Raw genomic sequence first — 23,752 nt, forward strand, 5'->3', positions numbered from 1 at the left:
GTATGCCTGGCTCCTGGGGCAGGCAACCTGAAGAGACATGCCTGAGACCTCCTGTGATAGAAAATCTGCACTGAGGACTTTGAAGACGTCCTTGCCCAGTCGTCTTGGGCAATATCAATAACTTGACCTATGAAACTCAGACACCAGACAAGACAATAGACACCAAACAGGACAGCAGACATAAAAACAGGACAATAGGCACAAAATCAGGCAATAGATATAAAGACAGGCAATAGACCCCAAAATAGGCAATAGACAGAAAAACAAGCAATAAACCTAAAAACAGGCAATAGACACAAAAGCAGGCAATAGACACAAAAACAAGCAATAGACCTAAAAACAGGCAATAGACACAAAAACAGGCAACAAACACAAAAACTGGCAATAGACACAAAACAGGCAATAGACCCTAGAGTATATAAACAATTATGGCAGTTTTCATAGACAGACAAGGGAAGGGGGTCCTGTGGTGGGATCAGTCACAAGCCCACCTGGCTGCTTCCCCTGAGGGGACTTGGGATCTTCTTAGCATTGGCAGGCCCGTATGAAACCCTAGCTTGAATCAAGCTATACCTGATGCTGCCTTAAGCCTTATTAGGTTGCCACAGAACCACAGGTGAGGACCCACTGTAACTCCGTGGCTTTCATCATGGAGCTACAAAATGGAGATTCAAGGGCAAGCCCTTGAACTTCCCATTCATGCACACATTCACAAAGAGTTTATAACAATTTTTCTTATTTCTGTTCTAAACAGAGGTCTCCAGGAGACCTGAATGAGAGGAGGAGAATAGATAGAGAAAAGGGGAGAGAGAGAGAGAGACAGAAAGAGAGAGGGAGAAACTAATCTTAATGGAGAGGCCAGCCTGTCAGAAACGAGGACTCTGTCCTGCAGCATCCTGGAACATGGACAGAGTCAAAGAGAGAGACGCCCTCTTCCGGGAGAGTTCCCTCTCACCAAACCAGAAGCAAAGTCACCTAACAGAAAACCAGGGCTATGCCCTCCAGTGTCCTGGAATGCAGGCAGGGTCAAAGAGAGAGACACCCTCCTGAGGGATGTGTCCCTCTCACCAAACCAAAGTCAGATCAGACTTACCTTCCTGGGACCAGAAGCTGAGGACTCAGAAGGTGAATTTTTATGGGCACACACCAGTAGTTGATCCTCTCTTCCAGAAAACGGTCGCCTATAGGGACCTGGAACTTTTTCAGGTGGCACCCCCCATAAGCTGGCCATCCATCCAGGGGAGCCTGGAAGAGTCCGCCTCTCACCCAGTGGTGAATATTCTAGCTGGGGCCTCCAAATGTAGCAAAGCGATTTAGAGAGAAATGCCACATGTTGAGATGAATTCAGGACTCCTTTATTAGCCAGTGACCGAGAGATGGCTGACACTCAAAATTCTCTCAGCCCCAAGGAAAGGGCTTGATTTTCTTTTATACTTTGGTTTAGAGATGGGAGGGGGAATCTAGCTGTAGCAATCTTACAAAAGTAAAACAGACAGAAAAGTTAAAAAGACAAATGGTTACAGGAAAACAAACAGTTCAAGGTGCAGGGGCTTTAAATTTATCACAAGATGATAGGTGGGGAGGCTCTGGGTGTCATCTGTCAGACACAAATGCGGGGTCTTCATGGTACCATCTCCCAAGCAAATTCCTGGGAACTGCAGACCTAACTTGCCACAGTACCTTATCAGTTAATTGGACTCTTTGATGTGGTGAGAGTCAGCTTGCACAAGTTAAGTATTTGAGGAAGGGAGAGGGTAAGGAGCCCCTAATGTCTTGCAAATGAAGGAGACAAATGGAATCCCTCTGGTTTTTCAGCTAAGAGTCAAACATGTTAATACAAGTTAGGGTATCACAATATAAAAATTTGAATTTCTCCTTTATAATCTGAATCAATGACTCCTGTATGCATTTGTACACTTTTTAAACTTAAACTAGACCTTCCTAAAAGTAATACTATCATCCACACCGGCAAGGGTCCACAGACTCCTGTTGGGACCTTCTGTGGGTGTTCCCCAGGCATAAGGCTCACAACTTTTGTGCAGCATAAATCTACTGCTGCACTAACGTCTGTGGTGGGGGACAGATATTGTAAAGGGGTGATGTGAGGGAATGGTCTGAGCTTGAAATGCCCTGGTTTAGAATGGGGCCCGGGAAGGGTCCCTCATGGTGTTTCCTGAAATCAGGTTCCCTTCTTTACCAAACTCAGAGTGACACTGATTAGCCCAGTGTTTTCCTTTTTTACATTTTGGATATATTTCGGGCTCAGCAGTTTTCTTCTTTCCCCTATCTGGCAGCCTGACTTGCTGATTTTTTCTGCATTCTTTTTTAGTATGACCATGATTCCCACAGTTAAAACAAGCTCCAGGAAATGGAGTATTTCCTTTATCCACTCTCAGTCCGGCCATTGCCTGTGCCAGCAAAGTAGCTTTATGCAGATTACCTCTAATACCATCACAAGCCTTGATATAATCAACTAAATATGCTTTCCCGTATTCAAAAGAAAAAGGCTCAAATGTAGTTATAATATTTCCCTGTTGATCTAGGGGGTGTATTCTAACAGGGAACTACCAAGGCTCTAAATGACCCTCTCATCTAGTTTGCTGAATTCCTGCCGAATAGAACTAAGAGCAGTCGCTTGAAGTGCTGCTCGAACAGTCACTGGGGCAACTAACTTTTGCCCAGAGTCCTCTGGAAAAGAAAGATCTAGAGGATTTTTTTCTTCAAAATAATAATGAGGGGGTGCAGAAGGATAGGGATTAACCTCTCCCTCCTTTGACACTTTAGATTTAGCTGGAAAATAAGCCTTGTTTGTAATCTCTTCTGTTACTTCTTTATACTCTCATTACTCCTTATCATCAGTGTGAAAAAATTCCATGGTGGAACAAACCACAGTCCACAGTTTTCGCATTGTTACCCTGATGCTTCTGAGCTCCCCTTTTTTACTCACCACGGGGATTGCTTTAAGAGCACTTGGGTGTCCTCCAGCTAGATTCACATTCTCTAACAGTTGCTCCAGTGATCCTTCAACCTGGGTTCGAGCTCCCAAGATGAACGCCAATTACTGAGACCAGCTCAATCAGGGAGACCTTAACTCAGCGGCCCTAGAGTAATTAAAGACATGCACAAGGAAATATAGAGGTATGAAGTGGGAAATCAGGGGTCTCACTGCCTTCAAGAGCTGAGAGCTCTGAACAGAGAATTACCCACATATTTATGAACATTAAGCCAGTCATTAGCATTGTTTCTATAGATATTCAATTAACTAAAATATCCCTTATGGGAAATGAAGAGATGGGCCAAAATAAAGGGGCAGATCCAGCTAGCCATCTGCAGCAGGAAAATGTCCTTAAGGCACTGATGGCTTATACTATTGTTTGTGGTTTAAGAATGCCTTTAAGTGGTTTTCCACACTTTGCAGGCCAGGTATTCCTTGCCATCATTCCGATCCATCCAAAACCTTCCAGGGTGGGCTGACAGCCAACATGAACATGTCACAGTGGTGCAGATATTTTGTTTATGGCCAATTTGAGAGCCAGTTTATGGCTGGATTTTGGGGGGCTTGTTCCAAACAGCAGTTTCTCAGATAACTTTCTTCTAGTTTATATCCTGTGATATACGCTTTTTCGCCATTGTCCTCAAAGAGCTCACAAATGTCCATTCACAAAATGGAAAAAAACTCTGTTTCCAAACTGCTGAATCAAAAGAAAAGTTTAATTCTGTGAGAACAATACACACATACCAAAGTAGGTTCTTAGAAAACTCCTTTCTTGTATTTACTTTAAGATGTTTCCTTTTTCATGCTAGGCCTCAATGCACTCCTAAATATCCCTTTTCAGATACTACAAAAACAGTGTTTCCAAACTGCTGAACGAAAAGAAAGGTTTAAGTCTGTGAGATGAATGAACACATCACAAAGTGGTTTCTCAGGTAATTTCCTTTTAGTTTTTATCCTGGGATATTCACTTTATTCCATTGGCCTCAATGAGTTTGCAAATGTCCATTTGCACAATGCACAAAAATATCATTTCCAAACTGCTAATGAAAAGAAAGTTTTAACTCTGCAAGATGAATGCACACATCACAAAGGGGCTTCTCAGATAGCTTCCTTCTAGTTTTTATCCTGGGATATTCGCTTTTTCACCATTCGCCTCAATGAGATCCCAAGTGTCCATTCACTGAATGAACAAAAAGAGTGTTTCCAAACTGCTGAATCAAAAGAAAGTTTTAACACTGGGAGATGAATTCACTCAACATGAGGCAGTTTCCCAGAAATCCTCTTTCTAGTTCTCAACTGAAAATGTTTCCTTTTTCACCTTAGGCCTCAAAGCGTTACAAAATATCCCTTTGCAGATTTTATTAAAAAAAGTTTCCAAACTGCTGGATTAAAAGAAAGGTTTAACTCTGCTAGGTGAATGCACACATCACAAAGCTGTATCTCAGATAGCTTCCTTCTAATCTGTATCATGATATGTTCCCTTTTTCACCATTGGCTTCAATGACCTCCCAAATGTCCATTCACAGAATGGACAAAAATCTCTTTCCAAGTTACTAAATCCAAAGAAAGGTTTAACTCTGTGAGATGAATGCACACATCACAAAGCAGTTTCTCTGAAAATTTCTTTCTAGTTTTTATCTGAAGATATTTTCTTTTTCCCTGTAGACCTGAAGGCACTCACAAACATCCCTTCACAGATTCTACAAAAACAGTGTTTCCAAACTGCTGAATGAAAAGAAAGGTTTAATTCTGTGAGATCAATGCACACATCACAAAGAGCTATCTCAGATAGCTTCTTTCTAGTTTTTTCATTTGAGATACTAGATTTTTTTTTGACATTGCCCTCAATGAGTTTCCAAGTGTCCATTCACAGAATAGAAAAAAACAGTGTTTCCAAACTGCTGAATGAAAAGAAAGGTTTAACTCTGCGAGATGAATGCACACATCACAAAGCAGTTTCTCAGATAGATTCCTTCTAGTTTTTATCTGGGGATATTTGCTTTTTCACCATTGGCCTCAATGAACTCCAAAATGCCCATTTGCAGAATTTACAAAAAAAGTGTTTTCAAACAGCTGAATAAAAAGAAAGGCTTAACTCTGAGAGATGAATGCACACATCACAAAACAGTTTCTCTGAAAACCTCTTTGTAGTTTTTATCTGAAGATGTTTGCTTTTTCACCATACGCCTGAATGCACACCCAAATATCACTTCACTGATTCGTCAAAAACAGTGTTTCCTAACTGCTGAATGAAAAGAATGGTTTAAATCTGTGACATCAATGCACACATAAAAAAGTGGTTTCTCAGATTGATTTCTTACTGTTTTTATCCTGCGATATACTCTTTTTTGCATTGGCCTCAAAGAGCTAAAAAATGTCCATCCATAGAATGGACAAAACCGGTGTTTCCAAACTGCTGAATCAAAAGAAAGTTTTAACTCTATAAGATGAATTCACACATCACAAAGCAGTTTCTGAGAATGTTTCTTTCCAGTTTTTAACTTAAAATGTTTCTGTTTTAGCCATAAATGTCAATGGGCTCCCAAATATCCCTTCACACATTCGCTAAAAACAGTGTTTCCAAACTGTTGAATGAAAAGAAAGGTTTAGCTCTGTTAGATGAATGCACATATCACAAAGCAGTTTCTCAGGTAGCTTCCTTCTAGTTTTTATTTTGCGATATTCACTTTTTTGCCTTGGCCTCAATGAGCACCCAATATCCTTTCACAGAGTGGAGAAAAACAGTGTTTCCAAACTGCTGAATCCAAAGAAAGATTTAAATCTGTGAGACCAGTGCACACATCAAAAAGCAGATTCTCAGACAGCTTCTTTCTAGTTTTTATCTGAAGTGTTTCCAAACTGCTGAATGAAAAGAAAGGTTTAAATCTGTGAGAAAAATGCACACATAACAAACCGGTTTCTCAGATACCTCAATTCTATTTTTTATCCTGGTATATGTGCTTTTTCTCCATTGGCCTCAAAGAGCTCATAAATGTCCATTCACAGAAGGAACAAAACCCGTTTTTCCCAACTGCTGAATGAAAAGAAAAGTTTAAGTCTGTGAGATGAATGCACACATCACAAAGCAGTGTCTCAGAAAAATTCTTTCAAGGTTTTATTGAATTGTTTCCTTTTTCAGCATAGGCATTCTTCCACTCCCAAATATCCCTTCACAGAATTTACAAAGACAGTGTTTCCAAACTGCTGAATGAGAGAAAATTTTCACTCTTCGAGATGAATGCACTCATCACAAAGCAGTTTCTGAGAAAACAGTTTCACACGTAGCTTATTTCTGGTTTTTATCCTGGGATATTTGCATTTTCTGAGAAACTATTTCTGAGAAACTGCATTCACCTCACATAATTACAATTTTGATTCAGGAGTTTGGAAACACTGTTTTGTCCATTCTGAGAATGGAAATTTGGGAGCTCTCTGAGGCCAAGGCAAATAAGCATATATCCCATTATAAACAGCAGAAGCAAGCTATCTGAGAAACCATTTTGTGATTTGTGCATTAATCTCACAGAATTAAACCTTTAATTTCATTCAGCAATTTGTAAACACTGCTTTTGTCCATCTTGCCAGTGGGCCTGTGGGAGCTCATTGAGGCCAAAGGCAGAAAAGTGAATATCCCAGGATTAAAACCTATAAGGAATCTCTCTGAGAAATAGCATTGCGAAGTGTGCATTTATCTCACAGAGTTAAGCCTTTCTTTTCATTCAGCAGTTTAGAAACACCGTTTTTGTAGAATCTGCAAAGGGATGCTTGGGAGAACATCGAGGCCTACGGTTAATAAAGTATCTTCAGATGAAAACTAGAAGGAAGCTTTCTAAGAAACTGTCATGTAACATGTGCATTCAGCTCTCAGAGTGAAACCTTCATTTCCATTCAGCAGTATGGAAACACTGTTTTTGTCCATTCTGGAAATGGACATTTTGGAATGCATTGAGGCCAATGGTGAAAGAGCAAACATCCCAGGATAAAAACTAAAAGGAAGCTATCTGAGAAACCTCTTTGTGATTTGTGCATTCTTCCCACAAAGTTAAACTTTACTTTTCATTCATCAGTTTGCAATCGGTGTTTTTGTAGAATCTGCAGAGTTATTTGGGAGTGCATTGAGGTCTATGGTTAAGAAGGAAATATCTTCAGAAAAAAACTAGAAAGGAGCTTTCTGAGAAACTGCTTTGTGATGTGTGCATTCATCTCACATAGTTAAACCTTTCTTTGGATTCTGCAGTTTGGAAAAACAGTTTTTGTCCATTCTGTGAATAGACATTTGGGAACTAATTGTGGTCAATGGTGGAAAAGGGAATATCTCAGGATAAAAACAAGAAGGAAGGTATCTCAGAAGCTGCTTCATGATGTGTGCATTCATCTCACATAGTTAAACCTTTCTTTTCATTCAGCAGTTTGGGAACACTGTTATTGTAGAATCTGTGAAGGCATACTTAGGAGCACATTGAGTCCCACGGTGAAAAAGGAAATATCCTCAGATAAAAAATAGAAAGAACCTTCCTTAGAAAATACTTCATGATTTCTGCATTCATCTCACAGACATAAGCCTTTCTTTTGATTCAGCAGTTTGTTAACACTTTTTTTGTCCATTCTGCAAATGGACATTTGGGAGGTGATTGGGGCCAATGGTGAAAAAGTCCATATCCCAGGTAAAAACTGGAAGGAAGAGAGCTGAGAAACTGCTTTGTGATGTGTACATTCATCACACAGAGTTAAACCTTTTTTTCATTCAGGAGTTTGGAAACACTATGTTTCAAGAAACTTTGAAGGGATATTTGGGTGCACTGTAATTCCTATGGTGTAAAAGGAAATACCTTCAGATTAAAAACTATGAAGAAGCTTCCTGAGAAACCGCTTTGTGATGTGTGTATTCACCTAGCATAGTTAAACCTTTCTTTTCATTCAGCAGTTTGGAAAAACTGTTTTTGTAGAATCTTCAAAAGGATATTTGGAAGCACACTGAGGCCTGTTGTGAAAAAAGATACATCATAAGATAAAAACTAGAAAGAAGCTTCTGATAAACTGCTTTTTGATGTGTGCATTAATCTCACAGAATAAAACCTTGGTTTGGATTCAGCAGTTTGGAAACACTGTTTTTATCCATTCCGTAACTGGAAAATTGGGAGCACATTGAGGTCAATGGTGAAAAAGGAAATATCTTCAAATAAAAACTAGAAAGAAGCTTTCTGAGACACTACTTTGTGTTGTGTGCATTCATCTCACCGAATGCAACCTTTTTTGGATTCAGCAGTTTGGAAACACAGTTTTTTTTCATTGTAGTAATGGACATTAGAGAGATCTTTGAGGCCAATGGCAATGAAGGAAATATCCCAGGATAAAATCTATAAGTAAGCTATCTTAGAAACCGCCTTGTGATGTGTGAATTCATCTCACAGAGTTAAAACGCCTTAGGATTCAGCAGTTTGGAAACACTCTTTTTGTCCTTATGCAAATGGACATTGGGGAGCTCAGAAAGACCAATGGCAAAAAAGTGAATATCCCAGGATAAAAACTAGGAGGAAGCTGAGAGACCACTTCTGATGTGTACATTGATCTCACAGAGATAAAACTTTCTTTTCATTCAGCAGTTGGAAACACTTTTTTTGTAGAATATGTGAAGGGATATAAGGGAGTGCACTGAAGCCTGTTGTGAAAAAAAAAAAAAAAACTTCTGATAAAAATTAGAAGTATACTTTCTGAGTAACTGCTTTGTGATATGTGCTTTCATTTCACAGATTTATAACTTTCTTTGGATTCAGAAATTTGGAAACACTGTTTTGTAGAATCTGCAAAGGGATATTTAGGATTGCATTGAGGCCTATGGTGAAGAAGGAAATATCTTCAGATAAAAACTAGAAAGATGCTTTCTGAAAAGCTGCTTTCTCATGTGTGCAATCATCTCTCAGATTTCAACTTTTATTTGGATTTAACAGTTTGGAAAAACTATTTTTGTCCATTGTGGGAATGCACATTCGGGAGATCACTGAGGCCAATGGCAAAAAAGTGAATATCTCAGGATAAAAACTATAAAAAGCTACCAGAGAAATTGCTTTGTGATGTGTACAGTCATCTCACAGACTTAAATTTTCTTTTGATTCAGCAGTTTGAAACACTGTTTTGTAGTATCTGTGAAGGGATATTTCGGAGCACATTGATGCCTATGGTGTAAAAGAAAATATCTTCAGATAAAAACTAGAAAGAAGCTTTGAGAAACTGCTTTTTTATGTGTGTATTCATCTCAAAGAGTTAAACCTTTCTTTTCATTCAGCAGTTTGGAAATCCTGCTTTTGTCCAAATGAACATTTGGGAGCTCATTGAGGTCAATGGAAAAAGAAAATATCCCAGGATAAAAAGCAGAAGGAAACAATCTGAGAGAGCACTTTGTGATTCGTGCATTCATCTTGCAGATTTAAACCTTACTTTTCATTCAGCAGTTTGCAAAACCTGTTTTTGTAGAATCTGTGAAGGGACATTTGGCAGCCCCTTGATGTCTATTGTGAAAAACAAAATATCTTCAGATAAAAACCTGAAAGGAGCTTTCTTAGAAACTGCTTTCCAATGTGTAATTTCATTACACAGGGTTAAAATAATTTTTGATTCAAAAGTTTGAAAACACTGTTTTTGTAGAATTTGCAGTGGCATATTTCTGAGAGCTTTGAGGGCTATGGAAAAAAGGAAACAACTTTATAAAAAAACTAGATACAAGCTTTCTGAGAAACTGCTTTGTGATGTGTGTATTCATCTCACATAGTTAAACCTTTCTTTGGATATACCAGTTAGAAAGAGTGTTTTTATAAAAACTTCAAAGTGATATTTCGGAGAGCATTGAGGCCTATGGTGAAAAAGGAAACATCTTCAGACAAAAACCAGATAGAAGCTTTCTGAGAAACTGCATTGTGATGTGCGCATTCATTTGACAGACTTAAATCTTTCTTTGGATTCAGTAGTTTGAAAAGACTGTTTTTGTGCATTCTATGAATGAACATTTGGGAGCTCTTTCAGGCCAAGTGTGAAAAATCAAATATACTAGGATAAAAACTAGAAGGAAGCTATCTAAGAAACAGCTTTGTAATGTGTGCATTCATCTCACAGAGTTAAACATTTCTTTTCTTTCAGCAGTTTGGAAAAATTGTTTTAGCAAAATCTGAAAAGGGATATTTCAGAGATCCTTGTGGCCTATGTTGAAAAAGGCAACATATTCAGATAAAAACTAGAAAGATGCTATCTGAGAAACGGGTGTGTAATGTGTGCATTCATCTCACAGACTTAAGCCTTTCTTTGTATTCAGTAGTTTGGAAACACTGATTTTGTCCATTCTATTAATGGACATTTCGGGCCTCTTTCAGGAGAAGGGTGAAAAATTGAATATACCAGGAAAAAAACTAGGAGGAAGCTATCTGAGAAACCCCTTGTGATGTTTGCATTCGTTTCAGAGTTAAACATTTCCTTCCATTCAGCAGTTTTGAAACATTGTTTTTTTAGAATCTGTAAAGGGATATTTTGGAGGCCATTATTGCCTATGGTAAAAAAGGGAACATCTTCTGTTAAAAACTAGATAGAAGCTTTCTGTGAAACTGCTTTGCGATGTGTGAATTCATCTCACTGAGTTGAACTTTACTTTGGATTCAATAGTTTGGAAAAAGTGGTTTTTTTTTTTTCCATTCTGTGAATGTATATTTGGGAGTTTATTAAGGCCAAGGACAAATAGGAGAATATCCAAGGATAAAAACTAGAATGAAGCTATCCGATAAAGTGCTATGTGATGCATAAATTCATCTTGCAGAGTTAAACTTTTTTCTCATACAGCAGTTTGGAAATTTTGCTTTTGTAGAATCTTCAATGGGATATTTCGAAGAACATTGTTGCTTATTGTGAAAAAGGAAACATCTTCAGATAAAAACTAGAAAGAAGCTTTTTGAGAAACTGCCTTGAGATGTGTGCAGACATCTCACAGATGTAAACCTTTCTTTGGATTCAGCAGTTTGGAAAATCTGTTTTTGTTCATACTGCAAACAGACATTTGGTAGCTCATTGAGGCCAATGGCAAAAGGGAATATCCCAGGATTAAAACTAGAAGGAAGCTATCTGAGGAACTGCTGTGTGATGTTAACATTCATTTCACAGAGTTAAACCTTCCTTTTCATTCAGCAGTTTGGAAACACTGTTTTTTGTAGAATCTACAAAGAGTTATTTCGAGGAGAATTGAGCCTTACAGTGAAATAGGAAAAATCTTCAGATGAAAAAGAGAAAGAAGATTTCTGAGAAACTGCTTTGTGATGTGTGCATTCATCTCACAGAGCTGAAACTTTCTTTAGATTCATCAATCTTGAAACACTTTTTTTTGTCCACTCAGTGAATGGACATTTGGGGGCTCTTTGAGGCCAATGGCAAAAATGGGAGTAACCAAGGATAAAAACTTAAAGGCAGCTATCAGAGAAACCGCATTGTGATGTGTGAATTCATCTCACAGAGTTAAACCTTCCATTTTATTCAGCAGTTTGGAAACACTATTTTTTGTAGAATCATCAAAGGGATACTTCAGAGAGCATTGAGGCATGTGGTGAAATAGGAAATATATTCACAGAAAAACTACAAAGAAGCTTTATGAGAAACTTCTTTGTGATGTGTACATTCAACTCATAGAGGTAAGTCTTTCTTTGCATTCATCAGTTTTGAAACAACTGAGTTTGTTAACACAGCGAAAGGACTTTTGGGGGTGCTTTGAGTCCAATGGTGAAAATGGGAATATCACAGAATAAAAACTAGAAGGAAGATACCTGAGAAACCGCTTTGTGATATGTTCATTCATCTCACCTTGTTAAATCTTCTTTTCATTCAGCAATTAGGAAGCACTGTTTTTGTAGAATCTTCAAAGGGATACTTCAGAGAGACTTGAGGCCTAAGGTAAAAAAGGAAACGTGTTTAGAGAAAAACAAGAAAGAATCTTTCTGAGAAACTGCTTTGTGATGTATGCATTCATCTCACAGACTTCAAGCTTTCTTTGGATTCAGTAGTTTGGAAACACAGTTTTTGTCCATTCTGTGATAGGACATGTTGGGGCTCTTTGGGGCCAATGGCAAAAAAGTGAATATCCCTGAATAAAAATTAGAATAAATCTATCTGAGAAACCACTCTCTGATGTGAGCGTTCATTTCACAGAGTTAAACCATTCTTTTCATTCAGCTGTTTGGAAATAGTGTTTTTGAAAAGTCTGCAAAGGGACATTTCGGGGAGGAGCATTGAGGCCTATGGTGAAGAAGGAAACATCTTCAGAAAAAAACTGAAAAGAAGCTTTCTGAGAAACAGCCTTGTGATGTGAGCATTCAGCTCACAGACTTAAAGCTTTCTTTTGATTCAACAGTATAGAAAATCTGTTTTTGTCCATTCAGTGAATGGACATTTGGAAGCTCACTGAGGCCAATGGCAAAAAGGGAGTATCCCAGGATTACAACTAGAAGGCAGCTATCTGAGAAACCCCTGTGTGATGTGAGCACTCATTTCACAGAGTTAAAGCTTTCTTTTCATTCAGCAGTTACAAATCTCTGTTTTGTAGAATCTGCAAAGGCATATTTCAGAGAGTATTTAGGCATATGGTGAAATGGAAACATCTTCAGATAAAAGCGAGAAACAAGCTTTCTGAGAACCTTCCTTGTGATGTGTGCATCATCTCACAGAGTTAAACTTTTCTTTGGATTTAGCAGTTTTGCAACACTGTTTTTTTTCCCCTCAGTGAAAGGACATTCGGGGGCTTATTGAGGCAAATGGCGAAAATGGGAATAACCCAGAACAAAAATTAGAAAGCAGTTATCTTAGAAACAGTCTTGTGATGTGTGCATTCAGTTTACAGAGTTAAAACTTCCTTTTCACTCAGCAGTTTGAAAACATCGTTTTTGAAGAATCTGCAAAGGGATTCTTTGGAGAGCATTGAGGCCTATGGTGAAAAAGGAAACATCTTCAGTTAAAAACTAGAAAGAACATTTCTGAGAAACTGCCTTGTGATGTGGGCATTCATTTCACAGAGTTAAAGCTTTCTTTGGACTCAGCAGTTTGGAAAATCTGTTTTTGGCCATTCTGCGAATGGACATTTGGGAGCTCATTGAGGCCAAGACAAAAAAGGTGATATCCCAGGATTAAAACTAGAAGGCAGCTATCTGAAAAATGGCTTTGTGATGTGAGAATTCATTTCACAGAGTTAAACCCTTCCTTTCATTGAGCAGTTAGAAGTCACTGTTTTTGTAGAATCATCAAAGGGTTATTTTGGAGAGTATTGAGGCCTAAGGTGAAATAGGAAACATCTTCAGATAAAAATGAGAAATAAACTTTCTGAAAAACTGCTTAGTGCTGTGTGCATTCATCTCACAGAGTTAAACATTTCTTTGGATTCAGCAGCTTTGAAACACGGTAATTGTCAACTCAGTGAATGGATATTTGGGGGTACTTGGAGACCACCTGTGAAAATGGGAATATCCCAGGATAAAATCTAGAAGGAAGATATCTGAGAAACAGCCTTGTGATACATAAATTCAACTCACAGAGTTAAATCGTTCTTTTCCTTCAGCAATTTGGAAACACCATTTCTGTAGAATCTGCAAAGGAATATTTCCTAGCACATTGAGACATATGGTAAAAAAGGAAACATCTTCAGAGAAAATCTAGAAAGAAGCTTTCTGAGAAACTGCTTTTTGATGCATGCATTCATCTCACAGACATAAAGATTTCTTCGGATGCAGTAGTTTTGAAACACAGTTTTTGTCCCTTCTGCGAATGGACATTTTGCAGCTCCATGGGGCCAATGGGGAAAAAGGAAATATCTCTGAGTAAAAACTAGAAGGTATCTATCTGAGAAACCACTTTGTGATGTGAGCATTCATCTCACAGTGTGTAAACATTGTTTTCACTCAGCTGTTTGGAAGCAGTGTTTTTGTAGAATCTGCAAAGGGATATTTTGGAGAGCATTGAGGTCTACAGTGAAAACGGAACCATCTTCAGTTAAAAACTAGAAAGAAGCTTTCTGAGAATCTGCCTTGTGATGTGTCTATTTGTCTCACAGAGTTAAACCTTTCTTTGGATTCAGCAGTTTGGAAAATCTGTTTTTGTCCCTTATGCGAATGGACATTTCGGAGCTCATTGAGGCCAATGGCAAAAAAGGGGATGTCCCAGGATTAAAACTAGAAGGCAGCTATCTGAGAAACTGCTTTGTGATGTGGGCATGCATTTCACAGAGTTAAACCTTTCTTTTCATTCAGCAGTTAGAAATTACTGTTTTTGTAGAATCTGTAAGGGTGATTTCGGAGAGTATTGAGGCCTATGGTAAAATAGGAAACATCTTCAGATAAAATCAAGAAAGAAGCTTTCTGAGAAACTGCTTTGTGAGGTGTGCATTCACCTCACAGACTTAAAGCTTTCGTTGGATTCAGTAGTTTGGAAACACAGCTTTGTCCGCTCTGCAAATGGGTATTTTTGAACTCTTTGGGACCAAAGGCGAAAAAGGGAATATCCCTGAATAAAAACTAGAAGGAACCAATCTGAGAAACTGCTTTGTGATATGAGCATTCATTTGACAGGGTTTAACCATTCTTTTCCTTCAGGTATTTGGAAGCAGTGTTTTTACAGAATCTGCAAGGGGACATTTCAGAGTGCATTGAGGCCTATGGTGAAAAAAGAAATATCTTCAGTTAAAAACTACAAAGAAGCTTTCTGAGAAACTGTTTTGTGATGTGTGCATTCATGTCACAGAGTAAATCTTTCTTTAGATTCAGCAATATGGAAAATCTGTTTTTGTCCATTCTGTGAGTGGACATTTGGGAGCTCATTGAGGCCAGCAGCAACAAAAGGGATATCCCAGGATTAAAACTAGAAGGCAGTTATCAGTGAAACCACTTTGTGATGTGAGCATTCATTTCACGGAGTTAAACCTTTCTTTTCATTCAGCAGTTAGTAATCACTGGTTTCATAGAATCTGCAAAAGGTTATTTTGGAGAGTATTGATGTCTATGGTGAAATAGGAATCATCTTCAGATAAAAACGAGAAAGAAGCTTTCTGAGAAACTGCTTTGTGATGTGTGCATTCATATCACATCCTTTCTTTGGATTCAGCAGTTTTGCAACACTGTTTTTGTCTACTCAGTGAAAGGACATTTGGGGGCTCTTTGAGGCCAATGGAAAAACTGGGAATTACCCAGGGTGAAAACTAGAAAGCAGCTATCTTAGAAACTGCTTTGTCATGTGTGCATTCATCTCACAGATTTTAGCCTTTCTTTTCATTCAGCAGTTTGGAAACACTGTTTTTGTTGAATCTGCAAAGGGTTAGTTCGGAGAGCAGTGAGACCTACAGTGAAATAAGAAATATCTTCAGATAAAAACTAGAAGGAATATTTCTGAGAAACTGTTTTATCATTTGTGCATTCATCTCACAGAGTTAAACATTTCTCTGGATTCAGCAGCTTTGAAACACTGTGTTTCTCAACACAGCAAATGGACATTTGGGGGCGCTTTAAGACCAATTGTGAAAATAGTAATATCCAAGGAAAAAAACTAGAAGGAAGATATCTGATAAATCTTTTTGGGATATGTTCATTCATCTCATAGAGTTAAATCATTCTTTTCATTCAGCAATTTGGAAACACTGTTTTTGTAGAATCTGCAAAGGGATATTTCGGACAGCATTGAGGCCAATGATAAAAAAGGAAACATCTTCAGAGAAAAACTAGAAAGAAACTTTCTGAGAAACTGCTTTGTGATGAGTGCATTCATCTCACTCTGATAAAGTCTTGTTTAGGTTCAGTGGTTTGGAAACACAGTTTTTGTCCATTATGCGAATGGACATTTGGCAGCTCTTTAGGTCCAATGGCAGAAAAGCAAATATCCCAGAATTAAAACTAGAAGGAATCTATCTGAGAAACCAATGCATCACGTGAGCATTCATTTCAGAGAGTTAAACCATTCTTTTCATTCAGCTGTTTGGAAGCAGTGTTTTTGTATTATCTGTAAAGGGATATTTCAGAGAGTATTGAGACCTATGGTGAAAATGAAAATATCTTCAGTTAAAAACTAGAAAGAAACTGTCTGAGAAACTGCATTGTGATGTGCCCATTCATCTCACAGAGTTAAAAGTTTCTTTGGATTCAGCAGTTGGGAAAATCTGTTTTTTGTCCATCCTGCAAATAGACATTTTGGAGCTAATTGAGGCCAATGGTAAAAAAGGAGATAACCCAGGATTAAAACTAGAAGGCAGCTATCTGAGAAATCACTTTGCAATGTAACCATGCATTCCACAGAGTTAAAACTTTCTTTTCATTCAGCAGTTAGAAATCACTGTTTTTATAGAATCTGCAAGGGGTTATTTCAGAGAGTATTGAGGCCTATGGTGAAATAGGGAACATCTTCAGATAAAAATGACAAAGAAGCTTTCTGAGAAACTGCTTTCTGATGTGTGCATTGGTCTCACAGACTCAAAGCTTTCTTTAGATTCAGTAGTTTGGAAACACAGTTTTTGTCCATTCTGCAAATGGACATTTTGGAGCTTTTTGGGGCCAATGGTAAAAAAAGTGAATATCTCTGAATAAAAACTATAAGGAATCTATCTGAGAAACAGCTTTGTGATGTGAGCACTCATTTCACAGAGTTAAACCATTCCTTTCATTCAGCTGTTTGGAAGCAGTGTTTTTACAGAATCTGCAAAGGGATATTTCAGAGAGCATTGAGTCCAATGTTGAAAAAGGAAACATCTTCAGTTAAAAACTAGAAAAAAGCATTCTGAAAAACTGCTTTGCAATGTGTGCATTCATCTCACAGACTTAAAGGTTTCTTTGGATTCAGCAGTTTGGAAAATCTGTTTTTGTCAATTCTGCTAATGGACATTTGGGAGCTCATTGCAGCCAAAGGGAGAAAAGGGGATATCCCAAGATTAAAACTAGAAGGCAGCTATCTGAGAAACTGCTTTGTTATTTGAGCATTGATTTCACAGAGTTAAACCTTTCTTTTCATTCAGTAGTTAGAAAACACTGGTTTTGTAGAATCTGAAAAGGATTATTTCGGAGCGTATTGTGGCCCATGGTGAAATAGGAAACATATTCAGATTAAAATGAGAAAGAATCATTATGAGAAACTGCTTTGTGATGTGTGCATTCATCTAATAGAGTTAAAGCTTTCTTTGGATTCAGTAGTTTAGAAACACAGTTTTTGTCCATTCTGTGGATGGAAATTTCAGAGCTCTTTTGGGACAATTGCAAAAAAGTGAATATCCCTGAATAAAAACCAGAAGGGATCTATTGAGAAACAGCTGTGTCATATAAGCATTCATTTCACAGAGTTAAACCATTCTTTTCATTGAGCTGTTTGGAAGCAGTGTTTTTGTAGATCTGCAAAGGGATATTTCTGAGAGCATTAAGGCCTATGTTGAAAAAGGAAACATCTTCAGTTAAAAAGTAGAAAGAAGATTTCTGAGAATCTGCCTTGTGATGTGTCCATTTATCTCACAGAGTTAAACATTTCTTTAGATTCAGCAGTTTGGAAAATCTGTTTTTGTCCATTCTGGGAATGGACATTTTCTAGCTCATGAAGCCAATGGCTAAAAAGGAGATATCCCAGGATTAACACTAGAAGGCAGCTATCTGAGAAATCGCTTTCTGACATAAGCATTCATTTCACAGAGTTAAAACTTTCTTTTCATTCAGCAGTTAGAAATCACTGTTTTTGTAGAATCTGCAAAGGGTTATTTTGGAGAGTATTGTAGCCTATGGTGAAATAGGAAACATCTTCAGATAAAAACAAGAAAGGAGATTTCTGAGAAACTGCTTTGTGATGTTTGCATTCACATCACAGAACTAAACCTTACTTTGGGTTCAGTAGCTTTGGAAACAGAGTTTTTGTCCATTCTGCAAATGGATATTTCAGAGCTCTTTGGGGCCAATGGTGAAAAAGTGAATATCCCTGAATAAAAACTAGATGGAATCTATCTGAGAAACAGCTGTGTCATGTGAGCATTGATTTCACATAGTTAAACCATTTTTTTCATTCAGCTGTTTGGAAGCAGTGTTTTTGTAGAATATTCAAAGGGCTATTTCGGAGAGCAATGAGGCCTATGGTGAAAAGGAAACAACTTCTGTTAAAAACTGGAAAGAAGCTTTCTGAGAATCTGCCTTGTGATGTGTCTATTCATCCCACAGAGTAAAAGTTTCCTTGTATTCAGCAGTTTGGAAAATCTGTTATTGTCCATTCTGTGAGTGGACATTAGGGAGCTCTTTGTGGCCAGTGACATAAAAGGGGATATCCCAGGATTGCATTTAGAAGACAGCTGTCTGAGGAAGTCCTTTGGATGTTAGCATGTATTTCACAGGGTTAAACCTTTCTTTTCCTTCAGCAGTTAGAAATCACTGTTTTTGTAGTATCTGCAAAGGGTTATTTTGGAGAGTTTTGTGGCCTATGGTGAAATAAAAAACATCTTCAGATAAAAAGGAGAAAGAAGCATTCTGAGAAACTGCTTTATGTGTGCATTCATCTCACAGGCTTAATGCTTTCCTTGAATTCAGTAGTGTGGAAACACAGGTTTTGTCCATTCTGTAAATGGACATTTCAGAGCTCTTTGGGGCCAATGATGAAAAAGCGAATATCCCTGAATAAAAACTAGAAGGAATCTATCAGAGAAACCACTGTGTCATGTGAGCATTCATTTCACAGAGTTAAACTGTTATTTTCATTTAGCTGTTAGGAAGCAGTGTTTTTGTAGAATCTCCAAAGGGATATTTTGGAGAGCATTGAAGCCTATTGTGAAAAAGAAAACAACTTCTGTTAATAACTGGAAAGAAGCTTTCTGAGAATCTGCCTTGAGATGTGTCCATTCATCTCACAGTGTTAAACTTTTCTTTGGATTCAGCATTTTGGAAAATCTGTTTTTGTCCATTCTGTGAATGGACATTTGGGAGCTCACTGAGGCCAGTGGCAAAAAAGGGAATATCCCAGGATTAAAACTAGAAGGCAGCTATCTGAGAAATGGCTTTGTGACATGAGCATTTCACCGATTTCAGCCTGTCTTTTCATTCCGCAGTTAGAAATCCCTGTTTTTGTAGAATCTGCAAAGGGTTATTTCATAGAGTATTGAGGCCTATGGTGAAATATGAATCATCTTCAGATAAAAGGGCGGAAGCTTTCTGAGAAACTACTTCATAATGTGTGCATTCATCTCACAGTCTTAAAGCTTTCTTTTGATTTAGTAGTTTGGAAACACAGTTTTTGTCCGTTCTGAGAATGGACATTTCGGACCTCTTTGGGACCAATGACAAAAAAGCGAATATCCATGAATAAAAACTAGAAGGAATCTATCTGAGAAACTGCTTTGTGATGTGAGCATTCATTTCATAAAGTTAAACCATTCTTTTCATTCAGCTGTTTGGAAGCACTGTTTTTATAGATTCAGCAAAGCAATATTTCAGAGAGCATTGAAGCCTGTGTTGAAAAAGCAAATATTTTCCATTAAAAACTAGAAAAAGCTTTCTGAGGAACTGCTTTGTGATGCATGCATTGATCTCACATACTTAAAGCTTTCTTTTTATTCAGTAGTTTGGAAACAGATTTTTTTCCATTCTGCAAATGGACGTGTCAGAGATCTTTGGGGCCAAAGGCGAGAAATGAAATATCCCTGAATAAAAACTAGAAGGAATCTCTCTCAGAAACCACTTTGTGATGTGAGCATTCATTTCACACAGTTACACCGTTCTTTACATTTATCTGTTTGAAAGAATTGTTTTTACAGAACCTGCAATGGGATATTTTGGAAAGCATTGAGTACTATAGTGAAATAGGAAACATCTTTAGTTTAAAACTAGAAAAAAATCTTTCCGAGAGACTGCTTTGTGATGTGTGCATTCATCTCACAGACTTACAGCTTTCTTTGGATTCAGCAGTTTGGAAAATATGTTTTTGTACATTCTGTGAAAGGACATTTGTGAGCTCATTGAGGCCAATTGTAAAAAGGGAATATTCCAGTATTAAAACTATAAGGCAGGTATCTGAGAAACTGCTTTATGATGACAGCACTCATTTCACAGGCTTAAACCATTCTTTTCAGTCAGGTGTTTGGAAACAGTGTTTTTGTAGAATCTGCAAAGCTATGTTTTGGAGATCCTTGAGGCCTATGGTGAAATAGGAAACATCTTCAGATAAAAATTAGAAAGAAGCTTTCTGAGAAACTGCTTTGTGAGTTGTGCCTTCATCTCACAGAGTTAAACCTTTCTTTGGATTCAGCAGTTTTGAAACACGATGCGTGTCAACTCACCATTATGAATGGACATTTGGGGGCACTTTGAGGCCAACTGTGAAAATCAGAATATCCAATGACAAAAACTAGAAGGAAGGTGTCTGAGAAACCGCTTTGTGATATGCTCATTCATCTCACACAGTTAAATCATTTTTTTCATTCAGCAATTTGAAACACTGTTTTTGTTGAATGTGCAAAGGGATATTTCAGAGAGCATTGAGGCCTATGGTAAAAGAGGAAACATCTTCAGAGAAAAACTAGAAAGAAGCTTTCTGAGAGACTGCTTTGTGAAGTGTCCATTCATCTCACAGACTTAAAGCTTTCTTTGGATCCAGTAGTTTGGAAACACAGTTTTTGTCCATTCTGTGAAAGGACATGTCAGAGCTCTTTGGCACCAATGGCAAAAAAGCAAATATCCCTGAATAGAAACTAGAAGAAATCTATCTGAGAAACCGCTTTGTGATGTGAGCACTCATTTCACAGAGTTAAACCATTATTTTCATTCAGCTCTTTGGAAACAGTGATTCTGTAGAATCTGCAAAAGTATAGTTCAGAGAACATTGAGGCCTATGGTGAAAAAGGAAACATCTGCAGTTAAAAATTAGGAAGAAGCTTTCAGAGAAATTGTCTTGTGATGTCTGCATTCATTGCACATATTTAATCCTTTCTTTTGATTCAGCAGTTTGGAAAATCTGTTTTTATCCATTCTGTGAATGGACATTTTGGAGCTCATTCAGTTCAATGGCAAAAAGGGGAATATCCCAGGATTAAAAACTAGAAGGCAGCTGTCTGAGGAACCACTTTGTGATGTGAGCATTCATTTCACAGATTTAAAACTTTCTTTTCATTGAGCAGTTAGAAATCACTGTTTTTGTAGAATCTGCAAATGGTTATTTCAGAGTGCATGAGGCCCATGATAAAAAAGGAACCATCTTCATGAAAACCTAGAAAGAAGTTTTCTGAGATACTGCCTTGTGATGTGTGCATCCATCTCACAGAGATAAACGTTTCTTTGCATTCAGCAGTATTGAAACATTGTTTTTGTCCACACAGTGCATGGACATTTGGGAACCAATTGAGGCCAATGGCAAAAAAGTGAATATCCCAGGATAAAAACTAGAAAGAAGTTATCTGAGAAACCACTTTGTGATTTGTGCATTCATCTCACAGTGTTAAAGCACGCTTTCCATACAGCAGCTAGAGAACTCTGTTTTTGTGGAATCTGGAAAGGGATATTTCGGAGAGCTTTGAGGCCTATGGTAATAAAGGAAACCTCTTCAGATAAGAACAAGAAAGAGGCTCTATGAGAAAGTGCCTTGTGATGGGTGCATTCATCTCACAGAGTTAAACCTTTCTTTGGATTCATTAATTTGCAAAGAGTGTTTTTGTCCATTCTGCGAATGGATATTTTGTACTTCGTTGAGGCTAATGGCGAGAATGCTAATGCTAGAATAAAAACTAGAAGGAAGCTATCTGAGAAACCAATTTTGTTGTGTGCATTCATATCACAGATCAAAGCTTTATTTTCATACAGCAGTTTGCAAACTGTGTTTTGTAGATTCTGTAAAGAGTTATTTCAGAGAACATTGAGGCCCATTGTGAAAAGTAAACATCTGCAGATAAAAACTGGAAAGAAACTTTCTGAGAAACTGCCTTGTGATGTGTGCATTCATCTCACAGAGTTAAACCTTTCATTTCAACAAGTAGTTTGGAAACACTGTTTTTGTGAAATCACAAAGGGATAATTCGGAGAGCATTGAGGCCTGTGGTAAAATAGGAAACATCTTCAGAGAAAAACGAGAAAGAACTTTTCTGAGAAACTGTTTTGTGATGTGTTCATTCATCTCACAGAGGTAAACGTTTCTTTACATTCAGCAGTTTGAAACACGGTGTTTGTCAACTCAGCGAATGGACACTTGGGTGCAGTTTGAGGCCAATTGTGAAAATGGGAATATTCCAGGATAAATGCTAGAAGGAAGATATCTGAGAAATGGCTTTGTGGTATGTTCATTCATCTCACAGAGTTAAATCACTCTTTTCATTCAGCAATTTGTAAAGATTGTTTTTGTAGAATCTGCAAAGGGATATTTCAGAGAACATTGAGGCCTGTGGTAAAAAAGGAAACATCTTCAGAGAAAAACCAGAAAGAAGCTTTCTAAGAAACTGCTCTGTGATGTGTGCATTCATCTCACAGACTTAAATCTTTCTTTGGATTCAATAGTTTGGAAACAAAGGTTTTGTCCATGCTGTGAATGGACATTTTGAAGCCTATTGGAGCCAGTGGTGAAAAAGTGAATATCCCTGAAAAAAAAACTAGAAGAAATGTAGCTGAGAAACGACTTTGTGATGTGGGCATCCATTTCACAGAGTTAAACCATTATTTTCATTCAGCTGTTTAGAAACACTGTTTTTGTAGAATGTGCAAATGTATATTTTGGAGAGCATTGAGGCCTATGGTGAAAAAGGAAACGTCTTCAGTTAAAAACCAGAAAGAAGCTTTCTGAGAAACTGCCTTGTGATGTGTGTACTCATCCCACAGAGTGAAACCTTTCTTTGGATTCAGCAGTTTGGAAAATCTATTTTTGTCCATTCTGTGAATGGACTTTGGGAGCTCTTTGAGGCCAATGGCAAAAAAGGGAATATCCCAGGATTAAAACTAGAAGGCTGCTATCCAAGAAACTGATTTATGATGTGAGCATTCATTTCACAGAGTTAAACCTTTCATTTCATTCAGCAGTTAGGAATCACTGTTTTTGTAGCATCTGCAAAGGGTTATTTTGGAGAGCACTGATGCCTATGGTGAAATAAGAAACATCTTTGGATAAAAACTAGAAATAAACTTTCTTAGAAACTGCTTTGTAATGTATGCATTCATCTCACAGATTTAAACCTTTGCTTTTACTCAGCAGTTTTGAAATACTCTTTTTGTCCACTCATCGAATGACATTTGGCAGCTCATTGAGGCCAATGGCAAAAAAGGGAATATCAGATGATAAAAACTAGAAGGATGGTATTTGAGAAATCACTTTGTGATGTGTTCATTCATCTCACAGAGTTAAAACACAATTTTCATGCAGAAGTTTGGAAACCCTGTTTTTGTTGAATCTGCAAAGTGATATTTAGAAGAGCATCAAGGCCTATCATAAAAAAGGAAACATCTTTAGATAAAAACTAGAAAGAAGTTCTCTGAGAAACTGCTTTGCAATGTGAGCATTCATCTCACAGTGTTAAACATTTGTTTGAATTCAGTAATTTTTGGAAAGACTGTTTTTGTCCATTCTGTGAAAGGACCTTTTGTTCTTTGCTGGTCAAAGGTGAAAAAACTAGTATCCTAGAATGAAAACTATAAGGAAGCTATCTGAGAAACCACTTTGTGATGTGTGCATTCACCTAGCAGATTTAAAGCTTTCTTTTCATACAGCAATTTGGAAACAGTGTTTTGAAGAATCTGCGAAGGGATACTTTGGAGAGCATTGAGGCCTATGGTA

This window comes from Pongo pygmaeus, chromosome 8 (genome assembly GCF_028885625.2).
Source record: "Pongo pygmaeus isolate AG05252 chromosome 8, NHGRI_mPonPyg2-v2.0_pri, whole genome shotgun sequence".
NCBI classification, from domain to species: Eukaryota; Metazoa; Chordata; class Mammalia; order Primates; family Hominidae; genus Pongo; species Pongo pygmaeus.